This window comes from Oncorhynchus tshawytscha, linkage group LG18 (assembly GCF_018296145.1).
Source record: "Oncorhynchus tshawytscha isolate Ot180627B linkage group LG18, Otsh_v2.0, whole genome shotgun sequence".
In the NCBI taxonomy this organism is placed as follows: domain Eukaryota; kingdom Metazoa; phylum Chordata; class Actinopteri; order Salmoniformes; family Salmonidae; genus Oncorhynchus; species Oncorhynchus tshawytscha.
The window spans coordinates 41553643-41572648 of NC_056446.1; the positions used below are offsets into that span (position 1 = coordinate 41553643).

The 19006-nt window shown below is 41.9% G+C and overlaps 1 protein-coding gene and 1 long non-coding RNA gene across 7 annotated transcripts in view; one reads left to right on the forward strand and one right to left on the reverse strand.

Annotated features, from left to right (window-relative positions):
• The window catches only part of si:ch211-278j3.3 (E3 ubiquitin-protein ligase RNF19A), an 80271-nt gene that overhangs the window by 3542 nt on the left and 57723 nt on the right, over positions 1 to 19006 (forward strand). For 2 of the 5 annotated variants that reach the window (XM_042301096.1, XM_042301100.1), the window contains exon 1: positions 16119 to 16251. The exons of 1 other annotated variant lie outside the window; for it this stretch is intronic. The gene's annotated coding sequence lies outside the window, so the exon portion shown is untranslated. Of the gene's footprint in view, positions 1 to 9953; positions 10142 to 16118; positions 16252 to 19006 lie in introns of those variants that run through there. 2 more of the 5 variants (XM_042301097.1, XM_042301099.1) reach the window with 2 other exon arrangements.
• LOC112217973 lies at positions 7242 to 15878 on the reverse strand. Of its 2 annotated transcripts, none has more exons than XR_002948541.2 (5): positions 15759 to 15878; positions 8009 to 8121; positions 7792 to 7913; positions 7631 to 7704; positions 7242 to 7491 (listed from the first exon to the last, which is right to left on the reverse strand). It is a non-coding gene; the product is annotated as an uncharacterized LOC112217973 (long non-coding RNA). The 2 variants fall into 2 exon arrangements; XR_006079303.1 differs by lacking the exon at positions 15759 to 15878 and adding an exon at positions 12082 to 12753.

A 19006-nucleotide genomic window follows, 5' to 3' on the forward strand; every position in this document is an offset into this window, starting at 1 on the left:
GTGTATATACTGAACAGGGATGGAGAGTGAGCTGGTGAGGTAGACTGGTTAATATATATACTGAACAGGGATGGAGAGTGAGCTGGTGAGGTAGGTGGTTACTGAACAGGGATGGAGAGTGAGCTGGTGAGGTAGGCTGGTTAATATATATACTGAACAGGGATGGAGAGTGAGCTGGTGAGGTAGACTGGTCAATATATATACTGAACAGGGATGGAGAGTGAGCTGGTGAGGTAGACTGGTCAATATATATACTGAACAGGGATGGAGAGTGAGCTGGTGAGGTAGACTGGTCAATATATATATACTGAACAGGGATGGAGAGTGAGCTGGTGAGGTAGGCTGGTTAATATATATACTGAACAGGGATGGAGAGTGAGCTGGTGAGGTAGGCTGGTTAATATATATACTGAACAGGGATGGAGAGTGAGCTGGTGAGGTAGACTGGTTAATATATATACTGAACAGGGATGGAGAGTGAGCTGGTGAGGTAGGCTGGTTAATATATATACTGAACAGGGATGGAGAGTGAGCTGGTGAGGTAGGCTGGTTAATATATATACTGAACAGGGATGGAGAGTGAGCTGGTGAGGTAGACTGGTCAATATATATACTGAACAGGGATGGAGAGTGAGCTGGTGAGGTAGACTGGTTAATATATATACTGAACAGGGATGGAGAGTGAGCTGGTGAGGTAGGCTGGTTAATATATATACTGAACAGGGATGGAGAGTGAGCTGGTGAGGTAGGCTGGTTAATATATATACTGAACAGGGATGGAGAGTGAGCTGGTGAGGTAGACTGGTTAATATATATACTGAACAGGGATGGAGAGTGAGCTGGTGAGGTAGGCTGGTTAATATATATACTGAACAGGGATGGAGAGTGAGCTGGTGAGGTAGACTGGTTAATATATATACTGAACAGGGATGGAGAGTGAGCTGGTGAGGTAGACTGGTTAATATATATACTGAACAGGGATGGAGAGTGAGCTGGTGAGGTAGGCTGGTTAATATATATACTGAACAGGGATGGAGAGTGAGCTGGTGAGGTAGGCTGGTTAATATATATACTGAACAGGGATGGAGAGTGAGCTGGTGAGGTAGGCTGGTTAATATATATACTGAACAGGGATGGAGAGTGAGCTGGTGAGGTAGACTGGTCAATATATATACTGAACAGGGATGGAGAGTGAGCTGGTGAGGTAGACTGGTCAATATATATACTGAACGGGGATGGAGAGTGAGCTGGTGAGGTAGACTGGTCAATATATATACTAAACAGGGATGGAGAGTGAGCTGGTGAGGTAGACTGGTTAATATATATACTGAACAGGAATGGAGAGTGAGCTGGTGAGGTAGACTGGTCAATATATATACTGAACAGGGATGGAGAGTGAGCTGGTGAGGTAGGCTGGTCAATATATATACTGAACAGGGATGGAGAGTGAGCTGGTGAGGTAGACTGGTTAATATATATACTGAACAGGGATGGAGAGTGAGCTGGTGAGGTAGACTGGTTAATATATACTGAACAGGGATGGAGAGTGAGCTGGTGAGGTAGACTGGTTAATATATATACTGAACAGGGATGGAGAGTGAGCTGGTGAGGTAGACTGGTCAATATATATACTGAACAGGGATGGAGAGTGAGCTGGTGAGGTAGGCTGGTTAATATATATACTGAACAGGGATGGAGAGTGAGCTGGTGAGGTAGGCTGGTTAATATATATACTGAACAGGGATGGAGAGTGAGCTGGTGAGGTAGACTGGTCAATATATATACTGAACAGGGATGGAGAGTGAGCTGGTGAGGTAGGCTGGTTAATATATATACTGAACAGGGATGGAGAGTGAGCTGGTGAGGTAGGCTGGTTAATATATATACTGAACAGGGATGGAGAGTGAGCTGGTGAGGTAGACTGGTCAATATATATACTGAACAGGGATGGAGAGTGAGCTGGTGAGGTAGGCTGGTTAATATATATACTGAACAGGGATGGAGAGTGAGCTGGTGAGGTAGACTGGTTAATATATATACTGAACAGGGATGGAGAGTGAGCTGGTGAGGTAGACTGGTTAATATATATACTGAACAGGGATTGAGAGTGAGCTGGTGAGGTAGACTGAACAGGGATGGAGAGTGAGCTGGTGAGGTAGACTGGTTAATATATATACTGAACAGGGATGGAGAGTGAGCTGGTGAGGTAGACTGGTTAATATATATACTGAACAGGGATGGAGAGTGAGCTGGTGAGGTAGACTGGTTAATATATATACTGAACAGGGATGGAGAGTGAGCTGGTGAGGTAGACTGGTCAATATATATACTGAACAGGGATGGAGAGTGGCCTGGTGAGGTAGGCTGGTTAATATATATACTGAACAGGGATGGAGAGTGAGCTGGTGAGGTAGGCTGGTTAATATATATACTGAACAGGGATGGAGAGTGAGCTGGTGAGGTAGACTGGACAGGGATGGAGAGTGAGCTGGTGAGGTAGACTGGTTAATATATATACTGAACAGGGATGGAGAGTGAGCTGGTGAGGTAGACTGGTTAATATATATACTGAACAGGGATGGAGAGTGAGCTGGTGAGGTAGACTGGTCAATATATATACTGAACAGGGATGGAGAGTGGCCTGGTGAGGTAGGCTGGTTAATATATATACTGAACAGGGATGGAGAGTGAGCTGGTGAGGTAGACTGGACAGGGATGGAGAGTGAGCTGGTGAGGTAGACTGGTTAATATATATACTGAACAGGGATGGAGAGTGAGCTGGTGAGGTAGACTGGTCAATATATATACTGAACAGGGATGGAGAGTGAGCTGGTGAGGTAGACTGGTCAATATATATACTGAACAGGGATGGAGAGTGAGCTGGTGAGGTAGGCTGGTTAATATATATACTGAACAGGGATGGAGAGTGAGCTGGTGAGGTAGACTGAACAGGGATGGAGAGTGAGCTGGTGAGGTAGACTGGTTAATATATATACTGAACAGGGATGGAGAGTGAGCTGGTGAGGTAGGCTGGTCAATATATATACTGAACAGGGATGGAGAGTGAGCTGGTGAGGTAGACTGGTTAATATATATACTGAACAGGGATGGAGAGTGAGCTGGTGAGGTAGACTGGTCAATATATATACTGAACAGGGATGGAGAGTGAGCTGGTGAGGTAGGCTGGTTAATATATATACTGAACAGGGATGGAGAGTGAGCTGGTGAGGTAGACTGGACAGGGATGGAGAGTGAGCTGGTGAGGTAGACTGGTCAATATATATATACTGAACAGGGATGGAGAGTGAGCTGGTGAGGTAGACTGGTTAATATATATACTGAACAGGGATGGAGAGTGGCCTGGTGAGGTAGGCTGGTTAATATATATACTGAACAGGGATGGAGAGTGAGCTGGTGAGGTAGACTGGACAGGGATGGAGAGTGAGCTGGTGAGGTAGACTGAACAGGGATGGAGAGTGAGCTGGTGAGGTAGGCTGGTTAATATATATACTGAACAGGGATGGAGAGTGAGCTGGTGTGGTAGTCTGGTTAATATATATACTGAACAGGGATGGAGAGTGAGCTGGTGAGGTAGGCTGGACAATATATATACTGAACAGGGATGGAGAGTGAGCTAGTGAGGTAGACTGGTCAATATATATACTGAACAGGGATGGAGAGTGAGCTGGTGAGGTAGACTGGTCAATATATATACTGAACAGGGATGGAGAGTGAGCTAGTGAGGTAGGCTGGTCAATATATATACTGAACAGGGATGGAGAGTGAGCTGGTGAGGTAGACTGGTCAATATATATACTGAACAGGGATGGAGAGTGAGCTGGTGAGGTAGTCTGGTTAATATATATACTGAACAGGGATGGAGAGTGAGCTGGTGAGGTAGGCTGGACAATATATATACTGAACAGGGATGGAGAGGGAGCTAGTGAGGTAGACTGGTTAATATATATACTGAACAGGGCTGGAGAGGGAGCTGGTGAGGTAGACTGGTCAATATATATACTGAACAGGGATGGAGAGTGAGCTGGTGAGGTAGGCTGGTTAATATATATACTGAACAGGGATGGAGAGTGAGCTGGTGAGGTAGGCTGGTTAATATATATACTGAACAGGGATGGAGAGTGAGCTGGTGAGGTAGACTGGTCAATATATATACTGAACAGGGATGGAGAGTGAGCTGGTGAGGTAGACTGGTCAATATATATACTGAACAGGGATGGAGAGTGAGCTGGTGAGGTAGGCTGGTTAATATATATACTGAACAGGGATGGAGAGTGAGCTGGTGAGGTAGGCTGGTTAATATATATACTGAACAGGGATGGAGAGTGAGCTGGTGAGGTAGACTGGACAGGGATGGAGAGTGAGCTGGTGAGGTAGGCTGGTTAATATATATACTGAACAGGGATGGAGAGTGAGCTGGTGAGGTAGGCTGGTTAATATATATACTGAACAGGGATGGAGAGTGAGCTGGTGAGGTAGGCTGGTTAATATATATACTGAACAGGGATGGAGAGTGAGTTGGTGAGGTAGGCTGGTCAATATATATACTGAACAGGGATGGAGAGTGAGCTGGTGAGGTAGACTGGTTAATATATATACTGAACAGGGATGGAGAGTGAGCTGGTGAGGTAGGCTGGTCAATATATATACTGAACAGGGATGGAGAGTGAGCTGGTGAGGTAGACTGGTTAATATATATACTGAACAGGGATGGAGAGTGAGCTGGTGAGGTAGACTGGACAGGGATGGAGAGTGAGCTGGTGAGGTAGACTGGTCAATATATATACTGAACAGGGATGGAGAGTGAGCTGGTTAGGTAGGCTGGTTAATATATATACTGAACAGGGATGGAGAGTGAGCTGGTGAGGTAGGCTGGTTAATATATATACTGAACAGGGATGGAGAGTGAGCTGGTGAGGTAGGCTGGTTAATATATATACTGAACAGGGATGGAGAGTGAGCTGGTGAGGTAGGCTGGTTAATATATATACTGAACAGGGATGGAGAGTGAGCTGGTGAGGTAGGCTGGTTAATATATATACTGAACACGGATGGAGAGTGAGCTGGTGAGGTAGGCTGGACAGGGATGGAGAGTGAGCTGGTGAGGTAGGCTGGTTAATATATATACTGAACAGGGATGGAGAGTGAGCTGGTGAGGTAGGCTGGACAATACATATACTGAACAGGGATGGAGAGTGAGCTGGTGAGGTAGACTGCAGTGGGTTTATTGGTCAATATATATACTGAACAGGGATGGAGAGTGAGCTGGTGAGGTAGACTGCAGTGGGTTTATTGGTCAATATATATACTGAACAGGGATGGAGAGTGAGCTGGTGAGGTAGGCTGGACAATAAATATACTGAACAGGGATGGAGAGTGAGCTGGTGAGGTAGACTGGACAGGGATGGAGAGTGAGCTGGTGAGGTAGACTGGTCAATATATACTGAACAGGGATGGAGAGTGAGCTGGTGAGGTAGACTGGACAGGGATGGAGAGTGAGCTGTGAGGTAGACTGGTTAATATATATACTGAACAGGGATGGAGAGTGAGCTGGTGAGGTAGACTGGACAGGGATGGAGAGTGAGCTGGTGAGGTAGACTGGTCAATATATATACTGAACAGGGATGGAGAGTGAGCTGGTGAGGTAGGCTGGTTAATATATATACTGAACAGGGATGGAGAGTGAGCTGGTGAGGTAGGCTGGTTAATATATATACTGAACAGGGATGGAGAGTGAGCTGGTGAGGTAGGCTGGTTAATATATATACTGAACAGGGATGGAGAGTGAGCTGGTGAGGTAGGCTGGTTAATATATATACTGAACAGGGATGGAGAGTGAGCTGGTGAGGTAGGCTGGTTAATATATATACTGAACAGGGATGGAGAGTGAGCTGGTGAGGTAGGCTGGACAGGGATGGAGAGTGAGCTGGTGAGGTAGGCTGGTTAATATATATACTGAACAGGGATGGAGAGTGAGCTGGTGAGGTAGACTGGACAATATATATACTGAACAGGGATGGAGAGGGAGCTGGTGAGGTAGACTGCACAATATATATACTGAACAGGGATGGAGAGTGAGCTGGTGAGGTAGGCTGGACAATACATATACTGAACAGGGATGGAGAGTGAGCTGGTGAGGTAGACTGCAGTGGGTTTATTGGTCAATATATATACTGAACAGGGATGGAGAGTGAGCTGGTGAGGTAGACTGGTCAATATATATACTGAACAGGGATGGAGAGTGAGCTGGTGAGGTAGACTGGTCAATATATATACTGAACATGGATGGAGAGTGAGCTGGTGAGGTAGACTGGACAGGGATGGAGAGTGAGCTAGTGAGGTAGACTGGTTAATATATATACTGAACAGGGATGGAGAGGGAGCTGGTGAGGTAGACTGGACAATATATATACTGAACAGGGATGGAGAGGGAGCTGGTGAGGTAGACTGAACAGGGATGGAGAGTGAGCTGGTGAGGTAGACTGGTCAATATATATACTGAACAGGGATGGAGAGTGAGCTGGTGAGGTAGACTGAACAGGGATGGAGAGTGAGCTGGTGAGGTAGAGTGGTCAATATATATATACTGAACAGGGATGGAGAGTGAGCTGGTGAGGTAGGCTGGTTAATATATATACTGAACAGGGATGGAGAGTGAGCTGGTGAGGTAGACTGGTTAATATATATACTGAACAGGGATGGAGAGTGAGCTGGTGAGGTAGACTGGTCAATATATATACTGAACAGGGATGGAGAGTGAGCTGGTGAGGTAGACTGAACAGGGATGGAGAGTGAGCTGGTGAGGTGGTGGTCAATATATATACTGAACAGGGATGGAGAGTGAGCTGGTGAGGGCTGGTTAATATATATACTGAACAGGGATGGAGAGTGAGCTGGTGAGGTAGACTGGTTAATATATATACTGAACAGGGATGGAGAGTGAGCTGGTGAGGTAGACTGGTCAATATATATACTGAACAGGGATGGAGAGTGAGCTGGTGAGGTAGACTGAACAGGGATGGAGAGTGAATAGAGTGGTCATATATATATACTGAACAGGGATGGAGAGTGAGCTGGTGAGGTAGACTGAACAGGGATGGAGAGTGAGCTAGTGAGGTAGGCTGCAGTGGGTTTGCTGGTCAATACAGTATACTGAACATGTAACCACAGTAACGGTGGCCAGTAAATCAATGAATAAAAATGTAATATTGACAAATGAAAAAGAAACTGTAGACCTTTTAATCTTTTCCAACATGTCAACAGACACTTAACTTCAAATTAGCACAAAACATTTCAGTGTTAACCTCCTCTTTATCCCTGGTTGATGTACATGTCAGAGCCTCTTCAGTGTGGATGGGGTATAGCATACATTTTAAACAACAGACTGCACTTCCAGTTTGTGTTCTTCACTCTGAACTCTTGTCTTCATTCCTAGGCACAGCACATGGAACCACCGTTGGCAAAACATTCAGTCTAAAACAAAACGTAACACATTATAAATAATATCAATGCAGTATGAAGAATTAGCCATCCATTGTGTTATATCATAAATTGTCTTACATGCTGTCACTGTTGTCAAAAGATTATAAACATGTTAAATAAAGTTACTAACCCAGTCAGTCTTTGGGCCACATCCAGGTTCTTTATCAGTGGCACACATGAAGCAGTTGTTGGCTTTGTTGAACTCTGAAATCATAGGCCTGAACTGAACATATGGCTGTCCCACACAACTACATAAAAATAAAGAATTGACATTTAAATGTAATTACATACCAGACATTTTTAGTGTATCCTCAGCCATTTCTTTTCACTGTTGCTCCATGTGTTTTTGTGAAGGTTCTATATCAATTTGGGAAGGGGATGTTGGGGATGTTCTGTGCTACTTCCTTGGCCATCTACACCAAAAAAATAGAGTTCTTGACCTAATTGTCACATAACAGCTAACCATTCATTGTTGAAAACATAACTATCAAACCTGCATTACACAGACCTGAAGAGCTGAAGGTGTCCTGCTGCATGGTGGGAGTTATTTCCCCTCCTTTCCACTTCCTGTCCATCCAGTCGTCTTTTCCATGGCAGGATCTTCTCATTTAGATGTATTCTCTTTTTTTATGTAAACATAATGGAAGTCTGATTATTTTATAGGCTAATGAATACACAGGCCAAAACTGTATGCTGATTTCCTTATCGCTATAATCTAGTTGAGGTCATTTCCTTTATGCCCCATTCTACACACAGCCTAAATTATAGGCATTGAGCCATTTACAGGACAATAATAAAAGTAGCATATAGGATCCAACCCTCACATAGTGAATAAATGTAGAGCGTTTGTAGACTTTTTAGAAAAAAAATATCAAAGTGACAGTTTCATCAGTAAGTGCTTAAAGAAAGTCTCATCACAACGATCACAGATGACCGTGCTCATCAAGTCTATGACAATAGAAAATGAATTGTAAGCGTTAACGTGTGTTCGTTTTAAATCATATCTGAATATCTCAGTTGTTGAACATAATACTTCTATTTGCAATAACAATGTATGATTATGCAGTTGAGGAATATTCCATGTACCAACAGTATACACATCCATAGAGGCATTTTTCAGCTGTGATTTTACCAGTCAGAATACAGAATGGGTATCACAATGGGGCCAGCACAGCATGTAATACACCTTTACAACAATCTACTTTTTGATCATCTTGACGTCTCCTTATCTGGTAAACTGCTACTATGTGTCAAGAAAAGAGACCCAATTAGGGGTTAGTGTACTACAGTAAAGAAGGGCTGCTTCAGATTAAAAACTATTGCCCTGTTGTTGTTGTTTTTTGCATTGACACATTGTCTTCTAACTGTGCAAGAATAGGATCCAAAGTGTTTGGAAATATTTGTTCCCATGAATACAAAGGAGGATGTCTCTCCTCATTCCTCTGGCATGTCAGTCAAACTGACAGACTGTGTAAAACCTTTATGATGGGGCCGGCAATGGAGTTCCCATTGACTAATCACCACGGAGACCAATCAGGAGAGATGGAGTTCCCATTGACTAATCACCACGGAGACCAATCAGGACAGATGGAGTTCCCATTGACTAAGCACCACGAAGACAAATCAGGAGAGAATTACATGCAGGTCAACGGTGCCAATTGAAAGTCAAGGGGTGTGTCTGTGCCTTTTGGATTACTCTCTCTTTATAGAGAACCCTTGTGGTTCAAGTCAGGAGCTACCCTTTCCCTTTCAGTCTGCTCTGCACATGTCTGAAAGTGACAGAGCCAAGAGTTTTTCCACATTGTCCTAAAAAATGATTACACTTGTGAATATATGTAAAATACTAATAGGTATTAGATCCAGTACAATGGAGTAACTATAGTAGTCAGTGGACATTCTGAATCTTGTTTGAAGTCAGTATGACCAAGGAGCCAAGGAGCTATTGAAATTAGAATGTTTGAAAAACACATGTAAAATCATGTGAGATGAAAATGGACAAACTAAAGGGTGTGCAATGTGTGTCTATGCCATCGGGTTAGCTACAACCAGGTTTGAACATTTTAGGAGTAATGGTTAAAGAGCTATTGAAATGTGAAAATGTAATTTGTCACTATGTCACCAAATACAGTTGGTGGACGTAAGGAAAACTACAGGTGAATATTCGTTGAATATCCTACCTGAAACTGGCTTTACGTCTTATGCTTATTATTTATAATTTCTCAAATATTTATGAGCTAATCATTCAATCGAAATACGCTATGCTACAGCCATTGAATCTGTCTTTGAGCGTTAAGAGACGTTAATGGCTAGTTCTGCCCACGACATTATGTTATTATATTTTTCAATCTTGAAATACAAGGGTAAATGGTATTAATCAGTGACCGAAAGTCACTTCCGGACTTGGAGAACGCTCAAAGCGTTGCAGAACGCCTCTGAATAACGGGGCGTGGTTTTGGTTTAACTGCGTTGGGAAAAAGAAGGCGCATCTCGCGTCACCTGTAGAAACGTACCATCTACATTTCCTGGTTGTAAGAAAACGACAATATCCAGAATTAACAGCGATTTCAAGACGTAGTACCGCCAGTCGATTGGAACCACGTAAGAATAAAAACAATTCAGCCTCGACCACGCACACAAATAGGTGAATACCATTTTTGTTTTCATATTGACCTCCATTGTAAAATAGGAAACTAAAACAGAAATAACAAAACATGCATGTAGCCAAGTCAATTTACATGTAGCCAAGTCAAATCATTTAAGACATTTTCCCAGCACATACCAAAGCTGCAGACTAAAGTTAAATCTAGACTTGGTTTCCTCTATCGTAATCGCTCCTCTTTCACCCCAGCCGCCAAACTGACCCTGATTCAGATGACCATTCTACCCATGATAGATCAGGGTAACGTAATTTTTAGATCGGCAGGTAAGGGTGCTCTCTAGCGGCTAGATGTTCTTTACCATTCGGCCATCAGATTTGCCACCAATGCTCCTTATAGGACACATCACTGCTCTCTATGCTACTCTGTAAACTGGTCATCTCTCTATACCCGTCGCAAGACCAATTTGTTGATGCTTATTTATAAAAACCCTCTTAGGCCGGCCTCCCCCCTATCTGAGATACATACTGCAGCCCTGATCCTCCACATACAACACCCGTTCTGCCAGTCACATTCTGTTAAAGGTCCCCAAAGCGCACACATCCCTGGGTCGCTCCTCTTTTCAGTTTGCTACAGCTAGCGACTGGAACGAGCTGCAACAAACACTCAGACTAGACAGTTCAAAGACTCCATCATGGACTCTTACTGACAGTTGTGTCTGCTTTGTGTGATGTATTGTTGTCTCTACCTTCTTGCCCTTTGTGCTGTTGTCTGTGCGCAATAATGTGTGTACCATGTTTTGTGCTGCTACCATGTTGTCATGCTGTGCTGTTTTAGGTCTCTTATGTAGTGTTGCCTCGCTTGTCGTGATGTGTGTTTTGTCCTATATTTTTGTTATTTTTAATCCCATCACCCGTCCCCACATGAAGCCTTTTGGTAAAACTGTCATTGTAAATAAGAATTTGTTCATAACTGACTTGCCTAGTTAAATAATATATATATATATATTTTATTTATTTAAAACTTGTTTAGTACAGTCCGTTTAATTTCACTCACTACTTGTAGCTGTATAGTCCGTTTAATTTCACTCACTACTTGTAGCTGTATAGTCCGTTTAATTTCACTCACTACTTGTAGCTGTATAGTCCGTTTAATTTCACTCACTACTTGTTTAGTACAGTCCGTTTAATTTCACTCACTACTTGTAGCTGTACAGTCCGTTTAATTTCACTCACTACTTGTAGCTGTATAGTCCGTTTAATTTCACTCACTACTTGTAGCTGTACAGTCCGTTTAATTTCACTCACTACTTGTAGCTGTATAGTCCGTTTAATTTCACTCACTACTTGTAGCTGTACAGTCCGTTTAATTTCACTCACTACTTGTTTAGTACAGTCCGTTTAATTTCACTCACTACTTGTTTAGTACAGTCCGTTTAATTTCACTCACTACTTGTAGCTGTACAGTCCGTTTAATTTCACTCACTACTTGTAGCTGTACAGTCCGTTTAATTTCACTCACTACTTGTAGCTGTACAGTCCGTTTAATTTCACTCACTACTTGTAGCTGTACAGTCCGTTTAATTTCACTCACTACTTGTAGCTGTACAGTCCGTTTAATTTCACTCACTACTTGTTTAGTACAGTCCGTTTAATTTCACTCACTACTTGTTTAGTACAGTCCGTTTAATTTCACTCACTACTTGTTTAGTACAGTCCGTTTAATTTCACTCACTACTTGTTTAGTACAGTCCGTTTAATTTCACTCACTACTTGTTTAGTACAGTCCGTTTAATTTCACTCACTACTTGTAGCTGTATAGTCCGTTTAATTTCACTCACTACTTGTAGCTGTACAGTCCGTTTAATTTCACTCACTACTTGTAGCTGTATAGTCCGTTTAATTTCACTCACTACTTGTAGCTGTATAGTCCGTTTAATTTCACTCACTACTTGTAGCTGTATAGTCCGTTTAATTTCACTCACTACTTGTAGCTGTATAGTCCGTTTCTTTCTGTTGTTCCTCTTGGCTAGTTTTAAATGTTCCCGTCGGTAGCTTGCTAGTACCCGTGAGGGAAGCCCTACACTATTATATTTTCCTAAGTAGTGAGAACACTAGGGAGCAGGCAATGTTGACAAGTAATCTGTAGACATGTTGTAGTTTTATAATTGGCTAAAACAAGCAGACAACAATAACGTTTTGCGTTTGAAAATGGTATAGTTTTTTGCTGTGAGTTAATGGGGAAACCTAAATTAACCACACGTTGATACCGACTAGGTTTTTGGGAATTAACAGGTAGCTAAAATTACTCACTGGACCAGTCAGTTGTTCATAGAACATCAGTTTATGAATAACTATTTATTTGTATTATTGTGTCGACAACAACTGTAAAGTTTAGTCACGGTGTGGTTGGGCAAACAACAGGCATGCACAGACTGGTGGGGTAACATTTCATTGGATACTTTTAAGTCAAGCTAACTAAAACTACATTTTATTAATCTAAACCAAAATCGATCTAGTTAGCGTTCATAAAACGTCATTCTAAAGCAAATAAATGTAATTATCGAACTGCTACCTGTCGATGTGATTTTGTAACGTTAGCTTCACCCTACCGGACCGTTAGCAAGCTACAGTAAATAACTAACTACTGCAAAAAATTAACTTGTGTTGTGTTTTATTTTAGTGTTGCCAATTTATTTTCAGGGTAAGTGGCTAAGAGGCAGGTTGATTTGTTGCTTAAAGTTGCTTAATGACGTTGTGATGTCATTGCGTGATAACGTAAAACTGCGTCATTACGTAGAATAGACAATAACGTTACTCAAATTGAACTGTACATCTCGGCAAAAAAAAAAAATAGGATTTGACATTTGTTCGGGTACAGACTCCCACTTTTTAATGTACTTCTGGCTGTACACTTTTGATTGAGACATGTTGATTGATGTTGTAAGTTCTGTTCAAGATCAAACATTCGTGACCAACTATATTCGTTGGGTTTGGCTCGTCAAACCCGTACTACTACTACTGCTGCTGCAGTCAGCCAACAATGATTTGCAATTGGCTGAAATTGCTGCTGGCCTGCTGCTCACTTCACTCACAACCACTATTGCAGCAGTGTTGTGACTGAGTTGTGTGACAGAGAACATCGTTTTTGTTTAATTTAGAGGGAAAATGTGTGCATTTTAGCGTTTGAGTCACTTTTCAAAAGTTGCTAAAAGTTCTAAACAAATTTTTGAAAGTAGCTACATTTGTTGCTAGGTGATGTTTGAAAGAAAAGTTGCCAGGGTAGTCTGAAAAGTTGCTAAATATAGCAACAAAATGGCTAAGTTGGCATCACTGAACGTGACTGGTGTATGTGTTTTTATATATACATAGTCCGATCCCGTCAACATATGCAGTGGCATCAACTTGTGACTCCACGATGAGCAAATAAATATATTGGAGCTAGGTATAAACATTGTTTGTGTCTTGTTGTCACAGTTGGTGTGTTTTATAAATCGGCTACCACTTCTACTGTATTTGTCTCTATATTATGGAGCCTTAGTTGGTTGTTTATGCATAAAGTCTAAATTTGGAGAAACGGATTTATTAGGGACGGTTAGGAATGTAGGGGAGGGTTGTCAAAGTTTTTTTTTTTTTTTTTTTTTTTGCTTTGGGGAGTTAAAAAAAAATGATTGCGTACAGGGGAGGGTAGGTCATTTCCCCCCCCCCTGGTTTACATTCACTCTTTAAGTTTTTACTATACACAGAGTGTACAAAACATTAAGAACGTCTCAATTCGTCGGGGCATGGGCTCTACAAGGTGTCAAGCGTTCCACAGGGATGCTTGCCCCTATAGACTCCAAAGCTTCCCACAGTTTTGTCAAGTTGGGTGGTGGACCGTTCTTGATACACACAGGAAACTGTTGAGTGTGAAAAACCCAGTAGCGTTGCTGTTCTTGACATACTCAAACCGGTGTAGCCTGGCACCTACTATCATACCCCGTTCAAAAGCACTTAAATCTGGTCTTGCCCATTCACCCTCTGAATGGCACATACACAATCCATGTCTCAAGGCTTAAAAATACTTCTTTAACCCGTCTCCTCCATTTCATCTACACTAATTGAAGTGTATTTAACAAGTGAAAACAATAAGGGATCATAGCGTTTGCCTGGATTCACCTGGTCAGTCTATGTCATGGAAAGAGCAGGTGTTCTTAATGTTTTGTCCAGTCAGTGTATAATTTCTTCCATCCTAGACACAATTCCGCATCTACTGTAATGAAGCAGAGAATGGAATAGATCATTTAACATTTGCCAAAAATGCAATTTGCTGGAAAACCCTGTTCTAAAAGATGGAAAATTAAAATATACAACAACTAGGATGAGTTGTTTTTAATATGACTAGGATGGTGCCTTTTGGCTTCTGGACAACGAAAGAAAGTTGAAATGAAAATTAGTAGAACAGGAGCGAAAGACTGTGAAAATATGTTTTGGTTGCTAAGCCACTCCTCTCTCTCCCACTGCTCCATGCAGCCTCAGTCTGCGAGTTGCCTAGCAACTAGGCTCCGCTCTGGTTTGCCAGTTGCCCACTGACTAGAGACAGCCATTCGTTGAGGTATCAACGCTACTTTATAACTCTATAAACTTACAGTATATTACCATTTCCTTTTTTTTTTTTTTTACGTTTGGGAGGGGGTGCTTTTTTTATTTTTATAAACTTGAGTTGGACCACCCCTCTTCCTCAGTAAATGTCTGTCCCTTAGTATTGAGGGGATGGTATGGGTGATTGACTGGTATCTGTTGGGGTTTGGTATTGTGTGGGGTGGGGGGTTTGTGAAGGTTAGTATGCATGATCAATTGATGTGAAGGGACTGGGTGGATATAGTACCTTTTTTGTTTGAGTGTTTTATTGATTGGGACAAAGTAGTAAAATGTTGGCAAATCACTGACTAGTGTGTGTCCTATACAGACTAATCCTGCTGCTGACCTTGACACCCGTTTTAGTAGTACAGATCCCAGAGGCCCATTGGATGAAAACTATCAGCCGGGAACAAGCTCAACATCATCTGGTTTGGATGAGGAAAAAGGACTTCATGAGGCTGGCAAGAGACAAAGTGTTCAGTCTGAGTCCAAGGTCATACAGCTCATGAAGTTCTGCCAGACCAGCTGCCATTGGCCCAACCAACACAAGACGATGCACACCAGCTGAAGAACATTCCGGACCCTGTCTGGAACATTCAGCCAACAAAACATCTATATTGTTGTACTGATGTTGTAGTATAATGTAGAATACCTAGTATACCCACAACTGTAATGTTGATTTGAGTAGCAGCAGAAACCAATAATGTTGACTTCCAAATTCTGGATTAATTCATTGTGATATTTAAGAAATGTATTCAGAAGTAACTTGCTACAATCTTACTGATGAAAAAAAAAAAAAAAATGATACAGAGAGACCAACCATTGACGTCATGGTTTGAACACACCCAGCACGCAAACAAAAAAATCCCAAATACCTCTCATCACTCATAATTATTTAGGGAGACTGGGAAAACACTCCAAATAGTGTCTAGCTGTGAATGTTACCTTTAAAATGTCTGTGCTGGGAAATGTATCAAGATCACCCATGTTGCACAAGCCTTAAACTTACATAAATATGTAAATAATAATAATAATAACTTACCTGACTTCCCTAGTTAAACAACATTTAAGCCTTATAGCCTGTCAGGTTGATTGCAGAATGTTAGCCTACATTTCTGAAATTGTTGATTATTTCATCTCAAGATTTTAACCCATTTGAAACTGAATGAATGAGACTGGCGCTGTAATATTTGATGAGGCTGAGATATTTACGAATCGGAGAGGGACTCTTTTCTGCGTTATCCCATTGGTCAATGTCACTGCAGTGTGCCTCCTGCAGGCAGGCGGATCGTTGCACCCCTCCCTCCCCAACACGCCTGCTGCTACTGGAATAACCGGGAAGCGCGCTCTTACAACGGGGATCTCCTCCGCAACGTCATTCGCTAAAACCATTTCTCAAACGGTGGGATCTTGCGACGTATTGTAGCTAAGCTTTGATGTCCAGATATGTTGTAGAACAGTGCGAGGGTTGGTGCTGTTCGAGGGGAGGAGCTAGTTTTTAATTCTGGACTTCAAATACAACATGCCGGAGAGAGGTAAGGTGCCGCTATAATCAATATAAATATAATAGTGATGTGCGTAATGTCAATGTCACTCGTTTCGAATCAGAAACCGCTATGATGTAGAACGGGATGAATGTAACGTATTTCTTTGTTTATTATGAATTAGGTGGAATACGTAGTAACCTTGCCACTCCCTGCAGTGATGGTGCGCTGGTCAGACCCCTTATTAATAATGGATAGGCGGTGTGATGATACGGTGTTTATAAAACGAGCCTTTGAATGGTGCAATATTGTAGGCCTATGATTCGATGCGCCTCAAAGGGGTTCTAAATAAGTTCACGTTTCTCCCCCAAAATATGCCCAAAAAAACCAACATAATTGGCATATAATCTGACATTTAAATGATATACGATCATTTCTAGGCTACGAATGATTGTAGCCTATCAAAAAATTGACCACGACATTTGATTAGACTGGGAATCAGTGATTTAATGTCTGCTTGGAGAAAGGGGAGCAGTGGTTTGCGCGGGGGCATGGGACGTGTGTCGCGGCTCGCAGACGATCCTGTGGACATGTCATCAAAACCCGCATTGCTGATGTGCACTGTCCCGTGGATGGATAATTATGTGCACTATTTAATAGCAAGGGTGTCATGGTCTGCTCCCCAGGGCAGATGCCTACGTTGTGTTGAAAACTGACCTTCGGGTTAGCCAGTGATTGCATAGCAACAGCTTTCAGTAGCCTATTCGGTTAACAAGTGTCACAACAGTCTTACTTTGTAGCCTACCTACCTGAGCTGTTGCTTGCTCCGGGAGAGCAAACTATTTTATCCATCTATAGTCTAGAACTCCCTAACCCAAAGCGTTGAGAATGGCACGAAAAACAGCCTATGCTATTTTACCAACCTCAACAGTTAAAGGGGCAAACATATTTTGACCCAACTCTTCTATCTATCTATCCCCAAAGCTTTGATAAAATAGCAGAGTTGGAATCATTTTAACAACAGGCTATGCCTTAGCCGACCTCAACAGTTTTTGTCGTGCCGTTTAAAAAAAAAAAAAAAGGAGCAAACAGATTCTGGACTGTTGGTCTAGTTACGTAATAACCCATCTGTCATTCTGTCACTTTACTGTAGAGCATCATGGAAGCTAGTGCACAACCGGTATAGGTCTACTATAGCCACATAAAAAAAAAATGTAAATGGAGATTGGAATGATTCACTCAAGTCAGAATAACAATATTGATGATCAAAAATGTATTATAGTTATTAATTTAGTTTAATACATATTAATCAGTTAGTGAGTTTGTAATGGCAAACCATGTATGTTTAATATTATCACTGTAGCTCTGTCTGGTTAATAATGTAGATACACTAACAGTCTACTGTATTATATTACATATTCTGTCTGCACTGTACCACGTGGTTTGCTTTATGACATAACTGCAGTGTACTGTAAGATCTTCTCTGGCGTGATATCACTGGACACCTTTTCAGCTGGAGGTCAAATGTCACGCTGTAGTATCATCACACGCAGCCACGTTCAAGGTGTGTTCATGTTGGCCTTATAAACAAAACAACCTCCCATGTTATACAGTAGGCATGTATAGAGGCAGGACACACCTAACTTTAAGTGTCATTTGAAATACAATAATGTGAGTTTTAAAAGCATTTTGACAAGAGAGACTTAAATGGCCGTGCCCATGGCTTATAGAGCAACTTAAATGGCCGTGCCCATGGCTTATAGAGCAACTTAAATGGCCGTGCCCATGGCTTATAGAGCAACAAGACAGCTAACGACTTATGCTTATTGGAGTCTGTAAATGGCCTGTCCTCAGCAACAGCATTGTTTTTTTTAAATAGCTAATTTCTATTTAACCCGTCGAGGCGACTGGAGTCAGAGTGTCTGTGTGTGTATTTGTATTTATTATGGAACCCCATTAGCTGCTGCTTCCTGGTTGTCCAGCAAAATCAAGGCAGTTTTATACCATTTTAAAAACATTAGAATACATTTAACAGATTTTACAACATTACTGTGTGCCCTCAGGCCCCTACTCCAGCACCACCACATATTGACAGTACAACATCTAAGTGTGTGTATAGTGCGTATGTTCTCGTGTGTGTGTGTGTATGTGTCTGTGCCTATGTTTGTGTTGCTTCACAGTTCCCACTGGTACATGTGGTGTAATTGTATTTTTTTTTTAAACAAATTTGACTGCTTGCATCAGTTACTTGATGTGGAATAGAGTTCCATGTAGTCATGGCTCAGTGTAGTACTGTTCACCTCCCATAGTTCTGTTCTGGACTTGGGGACTGTGAAGAGACCTCTGGTGGAATGTCTTGTGGGGTATGCATGGGTGTCTGAGCTGTGCTCCAGTAGTTCAAACAGACAGCTTGGTGTATTCAACATGTCAATACTTCTCACAAATACAAATAGATGAAGTCAATCTCTCTTCCACTTTGAGCCAGGAGAGATTGACATGCATATTATTAATATTAGCTCTCTGTGTACATCCAAGAGCCAGCCATGCTGCCCTGTTTTGAGCCAATTGCAATTTTCCTAAAGCCTTTTTTGTGGCACATGACCACACGACTGAACAGTAGTCCAGGTGGGACAAAATTAAGGCCTGTAGAACCTGCCTTGTTGATAGTGTTGTTATGGTAGAGCAGTGCTTTATAATAGACAGACTTCTCCCCATCTTAGATACTGTTGTGTCATATGTATCATATGTTTTGACCAAGAAAGTTTACAATCCAGGGTTACTCCAAGCAGTTTAGTCACCTTTAGTC